Source organism: Pezoporus wallicus, unplaced genomic scaffold, assembly GCF_028554395.1.
Source record: "Pezoporus wallicus isolate ANWC-B61680 ecotype Strahan unplaced genomic scaffold, APGP_CSIRO_Pwel_v1 contig_13243, whole genome shotgun sequence".
NCBI lineage: Eukaryota > Metazoa > Chordata > Aves > Psittaciformes > Psittacidae > Pezoporus > Pezoporus wallicus.
The window spans coordinates 1,420,411-1,439,215 of NW_026635036.1; positions in this window are offsets into that span (position 1 = coordinate 1,420,411).

Genomic DNA, 18,805 nt, shown 5'->3' on the forward strand with positions numbered 1-18,805 from the left:
CTAAGGTCCAGCTATGCTTTAATATAAACAAAGGTGGGAAACTACTTGGACTTTATGGGAGGAGAACAAGAAAACATTGTCCTGGCAACGTATGTTCTCTTCATAAGACACATTCAGGCCTCAGTCTCTCAGTCAGCACCTAGCACAAAACCAGGGCTGGTCTTGTCCCTGTCCTCTCCCTATGTACTCCTGTGGGGTGGCAGACTCTGCCCCTGCCATCACAGACTAGATACACAGAGGGCCCAGTTACAGACACAAGGATGTACTGATGATCAAGAGCTCGTGAAGACAGCAGCAAGCAAATTCCCTTATTTCATTAAAAAGCAAAAAATTGGAGGGTTTTGCAAAATGATTTTGAAATGTCTAAGTTTTTTCATGAGCTTTGGAAGATGGGAAGCATGGCAAAGCAATTTCCTTCACTCAATAAAACCACAGGAATGCAAAGAGGAAATTATTGACCTCCTACCATTTCAGTGATATCCCACAGTATGCTGTTCTTCTGATTGCTGCCATCAGGGCTGGATCTACACTTCCTTAGTCATGCCAACATGCCTGAGATGGCCTTCATCTTGGATGTACTGAAAGGTAGAAGGCTTCGTTCAAATTGGGTTTCTGAATTTTTATTCTGCTGAATAAAAAAAATTAATCTAATTAGAAACTGACAATGTAATAATAAATAAAAGTCAATATCAGAAGAAGAGATTTTTGAAGTTATTTAAATGCCTGTTTTGAGAAAAGCACATAAATATTTTTAAAATGTGACCCATAATGTGTTTTACCCCAAAGGATATAAGCAGGATATTGAATATTATTCATATATAGGAAATATTCATCATCCCACTTCTGCAGTGAAATGCAACAGATACTTAATGGCACCCAGCAATTCGCTACACATTAAAGGTGGGGTACGGAGAGAAAATAGAACAGTATCCAGATGTAATTGCAGATGTCAGTAATGGAATTCACTAACTGGGAGGAGACGAACAAAAAGGGAGATTACTATTTTTATGTAAAATAAATCAGTCTGCTAATCGGGCTGGGACTTCGTTGCTGGGAGTTAAGGAGGGCAAGAGGAGAACCGTAATTTTCAGAGCTGCCACTTTAAACTACTGCTTCAACACTGCTTTGATGCAGTATCAGAGAGGGAACATCCTGAAGTGCTGTAATGTCAAGGCTCAAACAGGCATATTTTAAAGTAACAGAAAATAAATTAAGCCAATTAAACCATCTTAATGCTTTGACTTTTTTAGAGCACTTGCTTACCAAGCAGATTTTTCTCAGCTTCCACAGCAGTGATCATTACCTATATTTTAGGAGGTAGTTAGTTCCTGGCTTTGTAGGTTCACACCTGGATGTTCAGGTTATCCCTTTGTTTTCAAATACGGAGTTTGCACATAATACATGGATTCCACACCCTTATTGGGACCCCTTGGGTCTGGAGAGAGCATGAAGCATGAAAGCCCTTTTCCCCTTAGCATGGGACCATCATAGCTGTTTGCAGACATCCCCTCACCTTCCACTTTGAATCCAGTGGCCAATTTTCAACCAGGAGACCAAAATGACTCCCATGTTCTGATATTCCTATGCACTGTTTTAAAAATAAAATTCCAGTTCTAGTGGAGATACCAGTCTGAAGGAAATTCATACCAGCTCTATTGGGAAGCAATCCCAGAATGCAGTGGAAAGAAACAGAAAGATTTGAACTTTCAGCTTTTGCAGATGACAGACCAGCTTATCCTCTCAGCCCACCCCAGCTAGGGTATAAGGCTGGGTATATTTAAAGGTCTTTAAGGCTTTTTACATGACTAAGAAAGCAAGTCTATACCACAGGTTTGTTAACGACATCATACTGCTTTTAACTTTAATTTTTTGTCTTTTCTCAGCACTTGTTGAGCTCCCTTCTAGTGAGCCTTTAGAGCTGGAAGCTGAACATCACATCTGTTGAGATCTTCCCTAAAACCCAGTGTAGGTCACCACACATCTCATTAAATAAGGGGACATAATCTGCATGCCAATTAGGAGATTAAATTATGGAACAAAACAGAGGGAGAACTAAAATTTAAGATCCCCTTGTGTTTTACAGCAAGTCACCTGTCAACTGGAGGAGTTACTCCACTAACTGAAGCTTGTGAAGAGCCTGACATAGCTATAACCGGTGAATATCTCAAATCGTTATGTCAATTGAGGTTACTGTGAAGTTGAAATTGTACTGGCAGTGGAGTTCTCTATTGTCAGGATTCCTATACTGATAGAAAGATGAGGAGGAAAAATGTAAAAGAGGCATAAAAGTTTACCAGCCAAGTTTAAGTATGCTCTGCTATTTATGAATAGCAAATGGTATCATTAATGCCAACAAAATGTGCATGCCAGAACTTGATAGGGCTATTCATACATGCAGTATGACCTACATTGATAGCATATAAGTGAGTTTTTTACATCAGAATGAAGAGTTGTTCTTCTTTTCTCATTTCAGATATGGGCATATTCAGGTTGGCTTTCCATCTCCTGTAGAGTGGAATCCCTTTCCTACAGTGGATCAGCAACCTTTAAACCCATTTTCATGAACGCCATGTTACTGTAGAGATGAGTGCTAATAGCCACAAAATGGCTTCACCCACTCTACAAGCCAGGCAGGCAAAAGCCAGTGCCTCCCTAAAATTCAAAAAGCTGAATTGGCCCACTGTTACACCCACACTTGCAGCTGAGACTCACAATGTGTTTGCTTGGACACTGAATACACTGTAATAAATTCTGCTGTAATTCTGGCTTACAGCTGAACATGACTGCTTGTGTTTGTCCATGAAGACTGTTCCTTACAGCGAGATTTGGAGTTAATTAGAAATCTGAAGTGTTATATCTGTACCAAAATTGGATCAGGAGCTAGAGAGCTGCTCACAGTTACGCACAAAGTATGATTTATCCTGTACTGCCAGAGTTGCTCTGTGGCTGTCACATGTCATTGTATGAGGTGACATGTCACATCATTTTCATGGTGACATGTCACCACATTACTGTGCAGCTATCATGGACATACAGTTAAAAGACCTAGCTACAACTGTTTCCACTTAGGTACTTAGTTTCTTAAGGATTACTGACTGTGATGTGGAAATTCCTATCAATCATAATGTCAACTCTACAGAAATTAAGCTACTTTTAGATGAGGATTTTGAAACAAATGTAATAACACAGAATAGTGCTTATTTCTCACAATGTGGCTTACATTCATCAGGGCAATGACACAAAAGAATAGGTGGAGACAAGGGAGGGCTCCTTCTATTGTTTGCCAGAGATCTCACCAAAAAAAAAAAAAAAGACAAATCTAGCTGTGAATAAAAACAATCTTTTGAAAATGCAGAATTAATCCTGCAAAGGCAGAAATATATGAGTTTGCAGAGAAACTCAAAAAGAAGGTATAGAGCCATTCATCTAGCTCAGCATGCATGGCCCAGGATACCAAAAAACTTCTATGGCTCATACACTGCAAGCACACAGCATGGCTAATTCACAACCTCTAGTAGTTACTACAAGGTAGCTGGTAAGCCCAAACCCTCAGCTGTTAGAGGCACACCGTCAATCTTGCCCAAATGACTCATGGAAATCCTGTCTGAGACTTGTCTCCGCAAAGATTTAAAGGCAGACAGATTCATAGCTGTGTATTACCTTGCTGTAAAAATGCATCTTTTTTGCAAGAGAAGGCAAAGTGAAATAAAAGGACATTTTTTCCTAATAGAGAAAGACCTACCAGCTTGAAGTAAGCTGGGAGAACACAGAATCATAAAAAATCACAGAATAGTTTGGGTTGGAAGGGACCTTAAACATTCCTACTCCTTAAAGTTCCTATCCCCCTGTCACAGGTGCATGTAGATGCATAAATATACATGTGTGTGTTTGCCTGTGTATGTACACATAAATCTCACTATTTGACAACATAAGGAACTATAATTATCTATCAGTTTTCCTGTTCCTGAGCGTGGACTTGGCTAAGGAAGCAGAAAATAATCAGGGGGCAAAGATGTACCCTCCTCCCCTGGAACTGAGAACGTATATGTGGAATTCTCTATCCCAGAGAAGAAAGAAGAATTTCTCTTTTCATTCAAAAGAAAACAGTTAGCTAATCAAAGTGGGATTTTACTTCTGTGAATTGGGAAAGAAAAGAAAAAAAAATATATTGAGAGCTGTCACTTTAATTAACAGCCTTTTGTGGGATTGCACAAGGTAAAAGTCAGCATCAAATTTAGCCCAGATGTTTTATTGGAGCAAGAAACTGTGTCACGTTTTTCACTCTTCCATTCTGAAATCTGAATATTAATTACATTAAAAGGTTGTATAAACGTTTACAGTTGTGTAAGAGAATTGTAAGCAACCTGAAAAAGCTAAATTCACCTTATGACCCCTAATACTACTCCTAAAACTGAGCTCATCTTTCGTAAACTATGCCTGTCAAAGACTCTCTCTGACTGTGCTCTACTGCAATGTTTTACCTCCATGTACAGATGAAGTCTGCAATTTCTTGTACACAAAAATGAGCATTTTGGCATAAATGATGTGATCAAGACAGTTTCCATCCTCATCACTGAATCTTGATGGTTTTCTTGAACTTAGATATAACAGTTCCCCACACACAGGATATTGTGTGTGATACAAGCAGTTTTAACTTGAAAGCTCACTCCCACCAAATGTCTGCATTTTTTTGTGAGAGCCAAGAAAGACCTAAACTCAACTATAACATATTTCCAAGAAAAAAGCTTTCCTGTTATTCTCTCAGGCACAATTTGTTTCCTAACCAATGAAGCTGTTTAATCAAAACTCACACTAGTCTTCCTAAAAGCATTTAAAAAACAAAACAAGAAAGAGACATATCTGTTCTGTAGCTTAGTTCTTAATCTTCTAATCAAACTTGATAAATTTTCCACTCTCTCTCCCTCTCTGCTAAAATGAATTCTTGGCAGCCTTCAGTGAAATACATATAAAAAAAAAAAAGTTCATGTAGAAGTTCAAAGCAGCAATTTATGTTTCTGATAATTTTAAATTAATTCCTAATCTATGAAGCATGAAGAAACTATGCTTGAGATGCAGCCCACATCAAACCATATGGCTTAAGGAGACAGTCTGTGTGATGTGTGGCTGCAGATCTTTCTGTCCCTGGCATACACACCTGAAGTTCATGCCCCCTAATGTAATTGGACAGTTTTGTTTGTGAAAATGGCCTGTTCTGCCAAATGCTGAAGTCCTTGCTTTGACAGATATATCACTTTTCCAGTGTGAGTGTATTTTGAAGAGAGCTGACACATGATCAAGTTCTCTTTAATATCCTTCAACAAACCTGACAGTTGTCCAGCAGGGTCTTGTGCTGCATCCAACTGTCAGCTTCTGTAGAGGCATTATGGGAAAACTGACTGAGGAAAACAGCAGTGAAGAGGAAAAAAGTGATTTATGCTTCTCTGTTTACTCAGCTTAGTATCAAAAACAGTACCTCAGCTTATATGTATTTTAGCAGACCTCCATGGATAAAGTCTCCTTAGGTTCTGGTAGTATGGGAGAAAAACTTATTCATATTTTTTTCATTATTTCAGGGATTTATTGCCTGTCTTATTACAGATCACCCCAAATCTCACATGAACAGGTAAGAGTATTTATTTGAAAATAAAATGTTAAGATTAATGAAGACTAAATGTTCTGATTATTTTCCAAATCTAATCTGCCTTGTAAATAACAATAACTACATGTTTTTTTAACTCTTTGACGGGTCTCCATTTCACGCAGTGTTTGGAAGGGTCTTTCACTTACAGGACAAGAATTCTCATGTACACAGAAGAAAATATTTGTTTAGTATTTGGTTGCTTATGTGTGCCACCAGTATGCAAGTCTCTATTTCAGCAGAGATTTGACAATGTAAGCTTAAAGTATCCTCTTCAAATTGCTATTCAGGCCAGATGTCGTCATTTTGTCACCTTAAAATTGCGTTTTCTTGCAGAAAGGAGAGTCTGATCACAGTCACTTTGGTACTTACTGAAATAGAGTTTGCAACAGGAAAGAATTGAACTGGTCTGAGATAATAGCATAAACTCTGTCATCCCCACCATAAAAATGGTATTTGTACCCTCAGACTGCAGCTGTTTTCTTTGTTTGAAAACTCCCTCAGCCCATCTTCTGTCATATGTTTTCTTCTGTCATTGCTGAAAGACAGAAAGATTTCTTAATGTTCCATTCCCTGTAGTGAATCTCTTTGGTCTGCAGCATTGTGACAAAATCACAGAAAGAATGAATATTTTAGGTTGGAAGGGACTTTAAAGTTCATCCAGTTCCAGGCCCTTGACATGGGCAGGGATACCTTCCACTAGACCAGTTTGCTCCAAGACCCATCCAACCTGGCCTTGAACACTGCAAGGGATGGAGCAACCACAGCTTCTCTGGGCAACATGTACCAGGGCTTCAACACCCTTATAATGAAAATGGTCCACACTGACTCTAGTGGGGCTGTCCATGAGTCCATCCATACATCTTGGTTTGGGTACATAAAACTGCAGCCAACTTTGTGTCTGCCCAGGGTCAAGCCCCACAGGAAGAGTCCAGAGCAGGCACCAGACCTGAAGGGGCTTGAAAGTAGAGGAAGCAGCTCTACTGTAAATCAAGCTTACACTAGCGCTCACCCTTGCATTGATGAAAATCATGCACGTGAGTAATGCCAAAGATGTGCAAGTCCTTAGTTTCTACATAAAAATGACAGATCCTATCAGACAAAAAGACAAGCATTACTTAAACAGTCATAGAAGAGTTGGTCTGAACTGAAATGCTGGAGAATGACCATGTTATCTCTGTTATTCCAGTGCCCCTTTAAATATAGTGCTGAGGTGACTGCCTACTTAGCCTACGGTGAAGGCCACACTTGTCTGCAGTGAAGTCCCATAATCTTAGTTTATTGCATCGCATGTATTGTATTTGCTCAAGCTGTTGCCTGAGGGGGTGCTTGTGGGAAATGTATAGCTTTCTTCTCCCCTCCTTCTCTAGCAGACTATTTAGGCTGACATTTATCAATAAATTGCACATATTGTTATACATTTTTCTGTCGGAGCAGCGCTACAAGATTATGTGATGAGCACATTTTATCAATCTAGCAACACTTCTGTTTTTCTTTTTTTTCTCCATACATAGATTTTTGCTACAGAAGTGACTGGAATGTCACAGCCCCAGCATGACCTGATTGCTAAGTCAAACCAGAGACCACATAGTTTTCACTGCAGCCCTCGTTTCAGGAAACAGTTCTGGTGAATGCTGCTTCTGGCTGCTCTCCGTTCCCCAGGCCTGTGGATGGCAGGGCTGTGGTGGAAACACAACATGGCTGTCTGCTCCCCACAGAGCCCATAAGTCTCCCACAAACAGGTGATTCCTACATTCTGCAGTTCTCTGTATTACACATTTTACCTCCATGGGCTAAGCTGCTAAAAGCCACTGCCCTGACCTCCTCCTAACGTTTTTTGTTTTATTTTTTCCAAGGTAACAATATAATGGCCCTACAATCAAGATCATACCAGTTAATCCTCCTTTCAGATCAGCACAATTCTTCCTCCTGCATTAAATTTAAATTTTCTTTTAAAAATGCCTTTGCTTGAAAGACAAATCATTTGTCTTCAAATTTCACCTGTCAAAACCTAGACAGGTTATTTCCATAGTATATTTCTAATCTTGCTCTGAAGTTTGCCTTTCCTGTTTTACTCTCCTCATTAGTTGCACCCACATATCTGGATTATTTCAAAATGCCAGTATTTTGGACAACATGAAGGAAGCTGCTAGTCACTTCAATAGAAGAATCAGAGCTAAAACTACCTAAAAGAATATGAGCAGGAATTTATCCTGACAGCTGCAAAATATGTGGGGCAGCCCATACCTGTGCACGACCAGCCTTCTTTCAGGTCTTCTGATTAGAATAAAGATGAGAAAGTATGGGGAAAATCTATTGTAACCATTTAGTACATTTGAAATAGGAGTTAGGAAAGCTGGCGAACACCACCAAACATAGCCCTTGTGTCTGCAATTTGTTACAAGAGTTGTTTAATCTTGTTGGCATCACAAACAAGTGCCACTCATTTGGAAGGAGACTGGTCTAGGTCCCCAAACAATGCAGAAAAGCAATACCAGAATGATTTAATCCACCCATATGGTAGAGTTCACAAGCTAAAGGTCCACCTACCCAGCAAGGAGGCCTTATTTAGGCTTTCATTGGAGGTCATGTTTACGTGGCCCAACATGGTGTTCTCTATGCTTTCCAGAGATCCTTCATGGCTACCTAGAGTTCACTGAGATGCAAAGTGTTTTGGACAGCACAAGCACAAGGGGCCAGCCTGCACAACAGCCCCAGAGATGGGCTTTGGTCAGAGCGCCCATGTCCTGTTCTCTGCAGTTAAATCTCAGAACAAAATATAGCTCATCTTTGGGAGCTTTGGTCCTTTATTTACTCCAATAAAGAGAATTTTCTCAGTGGACACAGCAAGAATTACCAAGGAGGTCCATCCTCACAGAGGCATTTGACACTAAGTGCCCCCTGTTCCTTCTAGGATGGTCACATAGGCCTGAAAAATCAAGCGGTGCACCACATTTGTGGTTGGTAAGAACGATGACTATTGTGCAGACAGCCGGACTTTTACTCCTCCAAAGCTGGTGTGGAATTTTTGATGGAACAGTCTAACTAGTGCAGTGCTTTAACCCAGAACTACAGTCACTGCAATTATGAAGAATTATCCAATAAACTGTTTCAACTTTAAGCCTTAATGAAGAAATTCAGTCAGTTTCAACTAAACTGTTTTCTTTGGTCCACACTGACTAGCAGATGCTACTCTGAAATAAAGAATACTAAAGTAAAAAGAAACAATGAAAAAATTCATTGGTTATGTAAATTTACTGCTGTAATTGTTTCATTATTAAAAATGTTTTGGTGAGAACATTTTGTTGAATAAAGATTGATTGCAACAAAAAGTAAATCCAAGAAATAATCTAAAAAGATGTCAAGTACTTTTCCAGAAGAATTAAAATAAATAAGGATAGTATTATATGAAACATGCTGACTCTTTGTTTGTCTTTTGATGGTTAAACACACATCAATGAAAGATTTGTCAGAAGCAACTGTCTCACTTTCTACTCTTCAGTGAGTTACGCACTAACTGAAGTCTCTGAATTTGTGAAGTGTTTATGATAGCTTCAGAATTAGCAACTTCCCATGAATATCTGATTTATGGGCAATCTTTTAAATATTTGAATCAAATTTGCTTACCTGAAGTAATCCGTCTAAAAAAAAAAAAAACAAAGAAAAGGCACACCCCCCCCTCCCCCAAGATTCTCCTTAAATGTCATAAAATATTGCCAGTGGGAAGCAAAGCATGTTGTTATCAAAGGGAAATTTGCTAACAATCCAGAGGATGTGTGATATACAGAAGCATTTAGACTGACTCTCCACTGCAGCTTGTTTTCTTATTCTTAATTATTGGCTGATATATCCTTGTGGTGCCTGCTACAGTTCTGAGTTTAGCATTAAAATCCAAATAACATAATTTCCCAAATATCAAGCAGACTGAAATAGTATAATATATATGCAATACATTGGGTGACATCTGCTCTGTACCACAGTGCTTAGTAGACGTACTCTGATATTCTACTGCAGCATTTCAGAAACATTTCACTGCAAGCATTAACGAATTGAGTGCCACAGGAAAGGACTAAATGGAAGAGGACAGGAAGAAGAAAAGATTGGGAATGAAGAAAAGATACTGAGAAATCATCAGGGGGTACAGTAGAGAAGAGAGCTGACTGAATAAAAACTGACAAAGAGAAAACAACATGTGAAAGAATTGAAGCATGTTGCAAATAACATCTCCAAAGCAGATATGCATATTTGAAACTCTGTGGAATCTGCCTTTTTGTCAATGCTTACTTTTTCAATCTACCCTTCTCAGTATCTCCCAGCTAATTCCATCATGTTTCTATCTACACCTAGAATATAGTGCACACCTTTCTTTCCCCCAAAATCTCAATTTCCTTCCAAAACTCAAGCAACAGCCACCTGTCCTACTTCCTTGATTCTTATGCTTTTTTTTCTGTGAGTTTATGGCACTGTTGATTCACAACCCATACATACGATGGAAGGATCCACCCCCAAGGATTTCACCACATCTTCGCAAAAATCCTTAGCCATGTAAACTCTGTTCCACAAAGCAGCAGGGTGTTGCTTTTGTACAGTTGTATTTCATTTGTGATCTGATCCAATCCTAGACCATATCACTCCAGATACAGCTTCCTCACATCACACTTTTCCAGTACTCTTGGAAAAAACAGTTCAAGTTACACCATCCCACTAATTCAAAAGCACTCATATAAACGTTTCTTGCCAAATGTACCTGTACTTAGACTTTATATCTAACCATCAGTATATAACATATGCACTTAATCAATGTATAACTTAGGCATTTTATTAGCACATCTCCCAGGGAACTGGTTCAGTTAATGATAACAAATGGTCATGACTATCCCATAACTGGGATAGCATTTGCAGGGGGAGAGAAAGAAAGAAAAATCCTACCTTTGTATGACCAGTGTTATGAGGTTAAGTAGTACTAGATTTCTACCGTCTTGCTTTTTAATGAGGAAATTACTAAATAAAACATTAAAAAAGAGGAAATATGCATGGAAGATAATGAATGGCTATTTTACTAACTTTGCCATTTGTGTTTCATTTCAGTAGGGTAATAAAAGACACATAGATCTGCAAAGCTGTAATGTGATGACCACACTTGGAGCATTCACATCCCCCAGTCTCTGAAACAGACTTTTCTTCAGTTCAGCTTGCCGATGCTCAGCAGTTCTGAAAATCATTTTGGACCACAGAAAAGTCAGGAATCCATAACAGAACTGTTAATAATTCAGGACTAAATTTTCCAATTACATATCCAAAGCAAGTAATTAACTTTATGAAAACTAGAGTTGCCATAGATGGAAAATAGCACATGTGCAGATTAGATCTCTTAAAAATAAAACCTGAATTGCTAGGGGAAGTAACACCATTTGTTAATTCCAACGCTACACATTTTTCTGGAACATGTTTTACCCACATGAATTTTGTCCTTAACACTATAATGTCTGCAGATATACATGTTAGCAGTTCCTGCCTATTCTAACTTGCATATACTTCTCAAGAGGAAAGAAAAAGTAGAATCTATAGCATTTCATAAGAAATTCTCCAAGCAAGCCTTTTCTCAAAGACTTTGAGCCCAAATGAAAAATTCAAGGTTTTAATAATTTTAATAAGTTTCCGATATGCATTCAAATTTGAGGTGTTTATCCAAATACCCTCAAGCTTCAGAGAATCCCTTACCACTGCTTCAGTTCCTAATAGCTGTCATTCCAATAAATATCAGAGCAATTAAAATCTCTATCAATCAAAGATATTGCCTTCTTACAGGCCTGTCATTTTTTTAAAAGCAAATCCTGATCTACCTTTTCTAACAGCACTTGAATTTTATAGCAACATATAATAACCATCTGACTGCCTTTATTTCCATTTAACTTTTATCTTTAATGTCTCCGCTGTTTCAACCAAAATATTTATAGCATTTTTTCCTTTACACACTGAATATTATTGTCTCTGTTTCCTGTTGTAATTTTCCTTCCATCCTATGAGCAGAGAAATCAAAGCCAGTGAAACCAGTTCTAGGAGAGAAAGCTGAATTTTTCACAGATTTTACCAAGAAAACAAAGACATCTTTCTGCCATGAAGATGCAAAATTATTTCCATGGACAATGTTGACCATTTAAAAAACCTTGGACAAAGACCATAAAAACAACCTCTCCTTTCACTATAGTGTCATTTTATAAACTAAAATTGACACTTTTTATGACATGACATCTCAAAACCCCTGTTTAGACCTTCCTTTTGGTGTCATTTGATTTCTTGGAGGGTGAAGGGGGTTAAATGGGCTACAGAGGAGCTTGCAGCACTTGTGACATAAAACTGTGATGGCTTCACAAAGAGACTTAGCTGCAAGAATTAAAATTAAATCTTGGACTTAAAAGAGGTTGAGGCAATAAACATCAGAAATTAAATCTGACCTGTAAGTGGAGTCATAGTGAGAAGAAATCCAAACCCAACCAGAAGGAAGTGCAGCAGGAGGGCCAGGAGACCTCCTTGGATGGATAAGGAGCTGCTGAGGAAAATTCAATTAAAAAAAAGGGCTTATAAGAAGTGGAAGCAAGGACAGGTGGCATGGGAAGAGTACAGGGATGTTGACCGAGAAGCTAGGGACCAGGTTAGGAAAGCTAAGGCTCACTTAGAATTAAACTTAGCTAGGGATATTGAAGATAACAGGAAGGGATTCTACAGGTACATAGCAAATAAAAAACAGACTAGGGAGAATGTAGGCCCCCCTCCGGAAGCTCTCAGGAGAACTGGCTACACAGGATTTGGAGAAGGCTGAGGTTCTGAATGACTTCTTTGCTTCAGTCTTCACTGGCAAAGGCTCTGACAGCACCACCCAAGTCTTGGAAGGCAGACGCAGGGACTGTGAGAATGAAGTTCTGGTTTGAGACCATCTTAAAAATCTGAAGGTGCACAAGTCCATGGGTCCTGATGAAATCCATCCATGGGTCCTGAAGGAGCTGGCGAATGAAGTTGCAAAGCCGCTGGCCATCATATTTGAGAAATCATGGCAGTCAGGTGAAGTTCCCGATGACTGGAAAAAGGGAAATATAACCCCCATTTTCAAGAAGGGGGAAATGGATGACCCAGGGAATTACAGACCAGTCAGTCTCACCTCTGTGCCTGGCAAAATCTTGGAGCAGATTCTCCTGGAAGGCATGCTAAGGCACATGAAAATCAACAAGGTGCTTGTTGACAGCCAGCATGGCTTCACTAAGGGGACATCCTGCCTGACCAATTTGGTGGCCTTGTATGATGGGGCTACAGAGCTGATGGACAGGGGTAGAGCAGCTGATGTCATCTACCTGGACTTCTGTAAAGCATTCGACACTGTCCCACATGACATCCTTGTCTCTAAATTGGAGAGACATCAATTTGATGGATGGACCACTCGGTGGATAAAGAACTGGATGGATGGCCGCACGCAAAGAGTTGTGGTCAACAGCTCAATGTCTGGCTGGAGACCAGTAACAAGTGGTGTCCCTCAGGGATCAGTGTTGGGACCGGTCTTGTTCAACATCTTTGTCGGTGACATGGAAAGTGGGATTGAGTGCGCCCTCAGCAAGTTTGCCGATGACACCAAGCTGTGTGGTTCGGTTGATACACTGGAGGGAAGGAATGCCATCCAGAGGGACCTTGACACACTTGTGAGGTGGGCTGATGCCAATCTCATGAAGTTTAACCATGCCAAGTGCAAGGTCCTACACCTGGGTGAGAGCAATCCCAGGCACAGCTACAGGTTGGGCAGAGAAGAGATTCAGAGCAGCCCTGCAGAGAAGGACTTGGGGGTGTTGGTTGATGAGGAAATGAACATAATGAACATGAGCTGGCTTCAGTGTGCACTTGCAGCCCAGAAAGCCAACCATATCCTGGGCTGCATCAAAAGGAGTGTGACCAGCAGGTCGAAGGAGGTGATCCTGCCCCTTTACTCTGCTCTTGTGAGACCTCACCTGGAGTATTGTGTGCAGTTCTGGTGTCCTCAACATAAAAAGGACATGAAACTGTTGGAACAAGTCCAGAGGAGGGCCACGAGAATGATCAGGGGACTGGAGCACCTCCTGTATGAAGACAGGCTGAGGAAGTTGGGGCTGTTCAGCCTGGAGAAGAGAAGGCTGCGTGGAGACCTCAGAGCACCCTTCTAGTATCTGAAGGTGGCCTACAAGGATGCTGGAGAGGGACTCTTCATTAGGGACTGTAGTGATAGGACAAGGGGTAACGGGTTAAAACTTAAACAGGGGAAGTTTAGATTGGATATAAGGAAGAAATTCTTTCCTGTTAGGGTGGTGAGGCACTGGAATGGGTTGCCCAGGGAGGTTGTGAATGCTCCATCCCTGGCAATGTTCAAGGCCAGGTTGGACGAGGCCTTGGGTGATATGATTTAGCGTAAGCTGTCCCTGCCCATGGCAGGGGGGTTGGAACTAGATGATCTTAAGGTCCTTTCCAACCCTAATGATTCTATGATTCTATGATTCTATGGAAAAAAAAAAAAAAAAGAGAGTTTCCTCTTACTAAAATGAGGAAAAATTAAGAATTCTGCATTTCTCATGCTGCATTCAATCTGAAAGGTGGATGTCTGAAAGCAGTTATCACATAGCTGACTGCTTTCCTGGAGGAAGAGAAAGCAGGCCAGGAAAAGATAAGGAGATATGAAAGTTTTCACATATTCTGCAGATCTTACCACTGATAGACACAGAGGTAAAATGAATGTGAATGGAGTTTGGAAGAACATTCTCCCATTTACCTCCACCTAGACATGACCAAGAAAAGATTTCCATAGCATGCTGCAAGCAAGGGCTCATCTTTGTTAACCTTTTGTTCCATCCCTCAGGTTATACTCTTTTTTCTCTCCTTCCTGTATCATTCATGTTTCATTGTAGCCAAATAAAATCATTTCTAAATCAGACCTCTTTTATTTTGGTTTAGGGTTTTTTTTCTTAATCTACTCTTTGGGAACAAGTGCAGTTACCTGATGTATCCTAAGTCCTATGGACCAAATTTTCATCATAGGCAGATGACACTTAAAAGTTAAGGAGGCTGAACATTGTTTAGAGGACAAACTATCATTCCATTATTTTCAAATACAAAACAGTGTTTTGCAATGGAAATCCAACAATTTCCTGTATATTTGGTTTATTCTGTTCCATGTTTTGGCCATTCCACACTCTCCAGAGCACTATCAAGGTTAGGAGACCTGCATGCAGTGGATTAAAGAATATGAAAAGAGATATTGTCTAGTGTATGAGTGAGTTTCTGCAGATTGGATTATTGAGCCACTTTAACCTAGAAATGTTTTTACAGATGTCACATAGATATTTTCAATAAACTTACATTTCTTTATAATATATTCACAACACAAAACCTACTTCCCAGATAGTTTGATTAATTAGATATACAGAGATACATGTGTGTGCATGTGTGTTTCAAAACATGGTATAAATTTAAAATAAAGGAGCCAGACAGATGTTGTTTAGGTGATCTGAGTATGTTAGTCATACAGTTTTTATGTGCATAAATCTGTTGCTCTGGATTCATGTTCAGTTCTATTTATTCTGCTAGTAAAACAAAAGGTGATAGTAAATGTAGTATACTGCAGCTTCAGTAATTGTGGATGAGTAACTAATAGGAGAGTCAGAAAACTGCAGACCACCAACTCAGTACACTGGTCACAGCAGCCAGATCCCCCAGAATATCTAGACCTCCCAAAATGCTGCTAATGTAGTTCCTGAAATAACCCAATGTTCACATCTGTCAGCTCAACACTGGAATGACAGAACAGAGGTCTGGTGCTGGTGAAAGGTACATCTTCCTATTCCAATAGTTTGAATGTAGTGTAGTACATTATGGTTTAGTATCTCTTGACAAAATATTTACTCTTTGTTTTGAGCAGAGTTAGTCAACGCAATTTTAATTATTTCCCAGACTATTTCTCTAGATAAAGTTTTCCATTGAACCAGATTCACCTTTCATTGATTTATTCATTCTCTGTCAAAAAATAAAAGTTTCAATCCCTTAATTTAATTAGAATGTTCTTGACTGAGATTATTAAATCTTGGAGAGATGTTTAATTCAAAATTTGCTGTATCCACAATGGTAGTGATTGAGAATAGAAAATCAACTTATGCTGTAGTAGTTTGTTAGAATATTTGTTTACTCTTCAGCTGAAGCATGCTAATTACAATAAGAGGTCTTCATAAGCAATCCAGTTAGCAAATATGATTGGTTAATAGAGAAGGAATGATTTGCGATTAAAAACATCCAAAGACAGCATCTGCAGAAGAAGGTTATCATACCTGGGACCACATTGTAAGGCATTGAAAATCAGGTTGTCAGATATACTTTGGCTGCCATGTGGATGTGGAAAAGCTGTTTTCCAACAAGTTCTGTCATACTCAGGTTGGTACTCTCTTTTATACAGGTCAGCCTAAAGGAATATTTACTCTCAAAAACTTTCATTTTCTCACTATCCCTTCAACCATCCCCACACACATGATCCCTCAACAGCAATCCCTTGGATCTCCTAGCAATGGACAACCCCATAAGACACCTTAATCATGGGATGCTAAAATTAAACAATATCTCAGCAGCCTGTGAAGGTGTAAACCTGAGTCAGAATTCACTTGCCTCTACCCTTAGTTTACCTTGTAAATGTGAAAGGAAGCATTTTATTGTAATTATCTGGAAAGTGTACAGATTCTAGTTATCTTATAGAAGCAAAACTATAAAACCTATAAATGTAAAACTTATAGCAGCCATAATACATGTTGAGCATTAAATTATGTCATAATATATAGGCCATTTATTAAAAATGTAATGTCTAATGGCTCTTTCTTTTTTCTTTTTTTTTTTTTTTTTAATGAGGAGTTCCATATCTAATACCTTGGCAGTTGAGCTTTAGTCACATAGGTGCAGAATGCGACAGGGTGATCACAAGCTGTGTCTTAGCCTGGTGCCATCAGAAATGAAAAGCCTGGCAGCACCCCCAGCAATCTCTTCATCGTCTGGAAGACAAGAAAGATGATGTACGGCATAGTACCAGCATCTTGACTGACCTCATTGGAGCAAACTTGTGCACATACCCTTATCTACTGCCCTCTATTTCTGCTAATGTGGTCACTCAAAAAGGTAATGGAGACTTGATGCTACCCTACTGGAAGTCACCAATGACCATTTTGCTCTCTGACGTCAAAATACAGTCTCTGCTCTTCAGTATCTCAGCAAAAAGGGCTCTAAGGAAGGCTCTAAGGAATGGTCCTGACAGCATCAGCACATTGAACACACTATTGCCAAACACTGATGTGTTAATCTACCTGAGGATTTTGAGCAGGTCCAGGATCCTGTATCCTTTCCTGCATGGGTGATTTACCCTCAAAATAGTCTTGAAAGTACCCTTAGGGCTCCCTGAACAAGGATTGTCAGGAGGATGGTTCTTGCAAGGCTAAGATCTTCACAGTGAAGGAACCAATTAATTTCACTGATGGTAGGTGGATATTTGTAAAGAAAAATGGACAAATTCACAAAGTTGTGGGTTGCTGAGCACAGAAATGCTAAAGTCACTGATTCCCAGTGTTAAGTGAATAACATCCTTACTACAGCTACTTAATGATTTTCAGTTGAAATTATTGTCTCTAGAAAATTTCAGGGTTCCCTCAGAATTCTTTTCTTCTTAATATCAGTGTTTTCAACACACTTGCCACTGCCACTTACCAGCAATCCACTTTTTCTTTTGAAACTGAGTTTCCTAAGTGCACTATATGTGTACTACTAACACAATGGAACCCTTAAATACAACGCAGCTTCAAGATTCTGCTGCAACACAGATTAATAATGATAAGGAGGAATCTCTATGCCATGGGAGCACAACTTCTTCTTTAAATATTATTTTTAGGATTCACAAAGAGATACTAAAACTGTCAGATGAGCTTCCAGCTGTTTCTGTTAGGTCAAATTCATGGTTATTTTGCATATATTCATTAGGATTTTAAGCTGTAAGGAGACTTGATGGAACATTACTGAAGATTCACCTTCCAGAAGCACACAAATGGTTCATGGAAATGGTGATGCACTTTATGGATATAGATACTCCTAGTAGCAGACTTTTAAGTGGTATTCCCAAGAAATGGCTGCTGGATAGTATTCAGTATGTCCCAATTATTGTGCTTAGCCAAAGAGTCTGATCTCATCAGAGAATGCTTAAAACCTTGCCAGAAATAACAGATTATTGGATGTAGAACAACTCTAAACAAGCCCTTTTGGTGGCAATCTATGTAGAAGTAAACACAGGTTATCCAGCACTAAAGAGAAAATATGTCATTTTTATTACCTGAGCTTCACTGCTGCAGACACAGAAACACACCTGTAACAAACATGAGAATGAGTACGTGGGGATACGGACTGTGCAGAATAGACTGTGTTGATGCAAGCAGACAATATTGTCCTGTCCCTCCACCCCAGTTGCCATACAACTGTTGTATTATATGTGACATTGTAAATCAAGACATTTCATTACTATAAACATTAAAAGCAACTTGATCAATGGGGTACAATAGACCCCACTACCACCAGAAACTCCATGTACAGCATCTAAGGTAACATTGCAGATGGTAATTTTATTTTCTGGAAAGTTTTCTTTTCCATTTCAAGTGCTGCACTCAATGGCTTATTAAAGGGTTTGCCAGAATAAGTTTTGTCTAAACAGTGGTAATAAACTTTACTACTGGCTCTTTACCCTGAAAGATTTTGCTTTTCGCTGGTCATTGCTATTCCACCAGTCAGTTTTCCACTGTGATTTTCCTTTTGTCTGGTCTGCAACATATTTGTGGCTAAACAAATAAACAGCATTACTTCAGTAGATGGATCTTCAGACCCAAACTTCACAGTAAATTCCATAATCAACTAGGCTGAATGATGCTTTCAGCAGGCCTCGGCTGATACTCACTATAATTCACATTCCCTAGGTACACTGCTCTGTAATAAAGCTTGAATGTCAGGCATGTCAGCCAAGAGTTAACATACCTGTTTGAACTAGTCTTGTGCCAATGGAAACATATCACAAACTGAAAACATTTAACCCACTGTATAATCATAAATGGATTCTTTTTAACCAAATGAAGAATAATCACTTATACA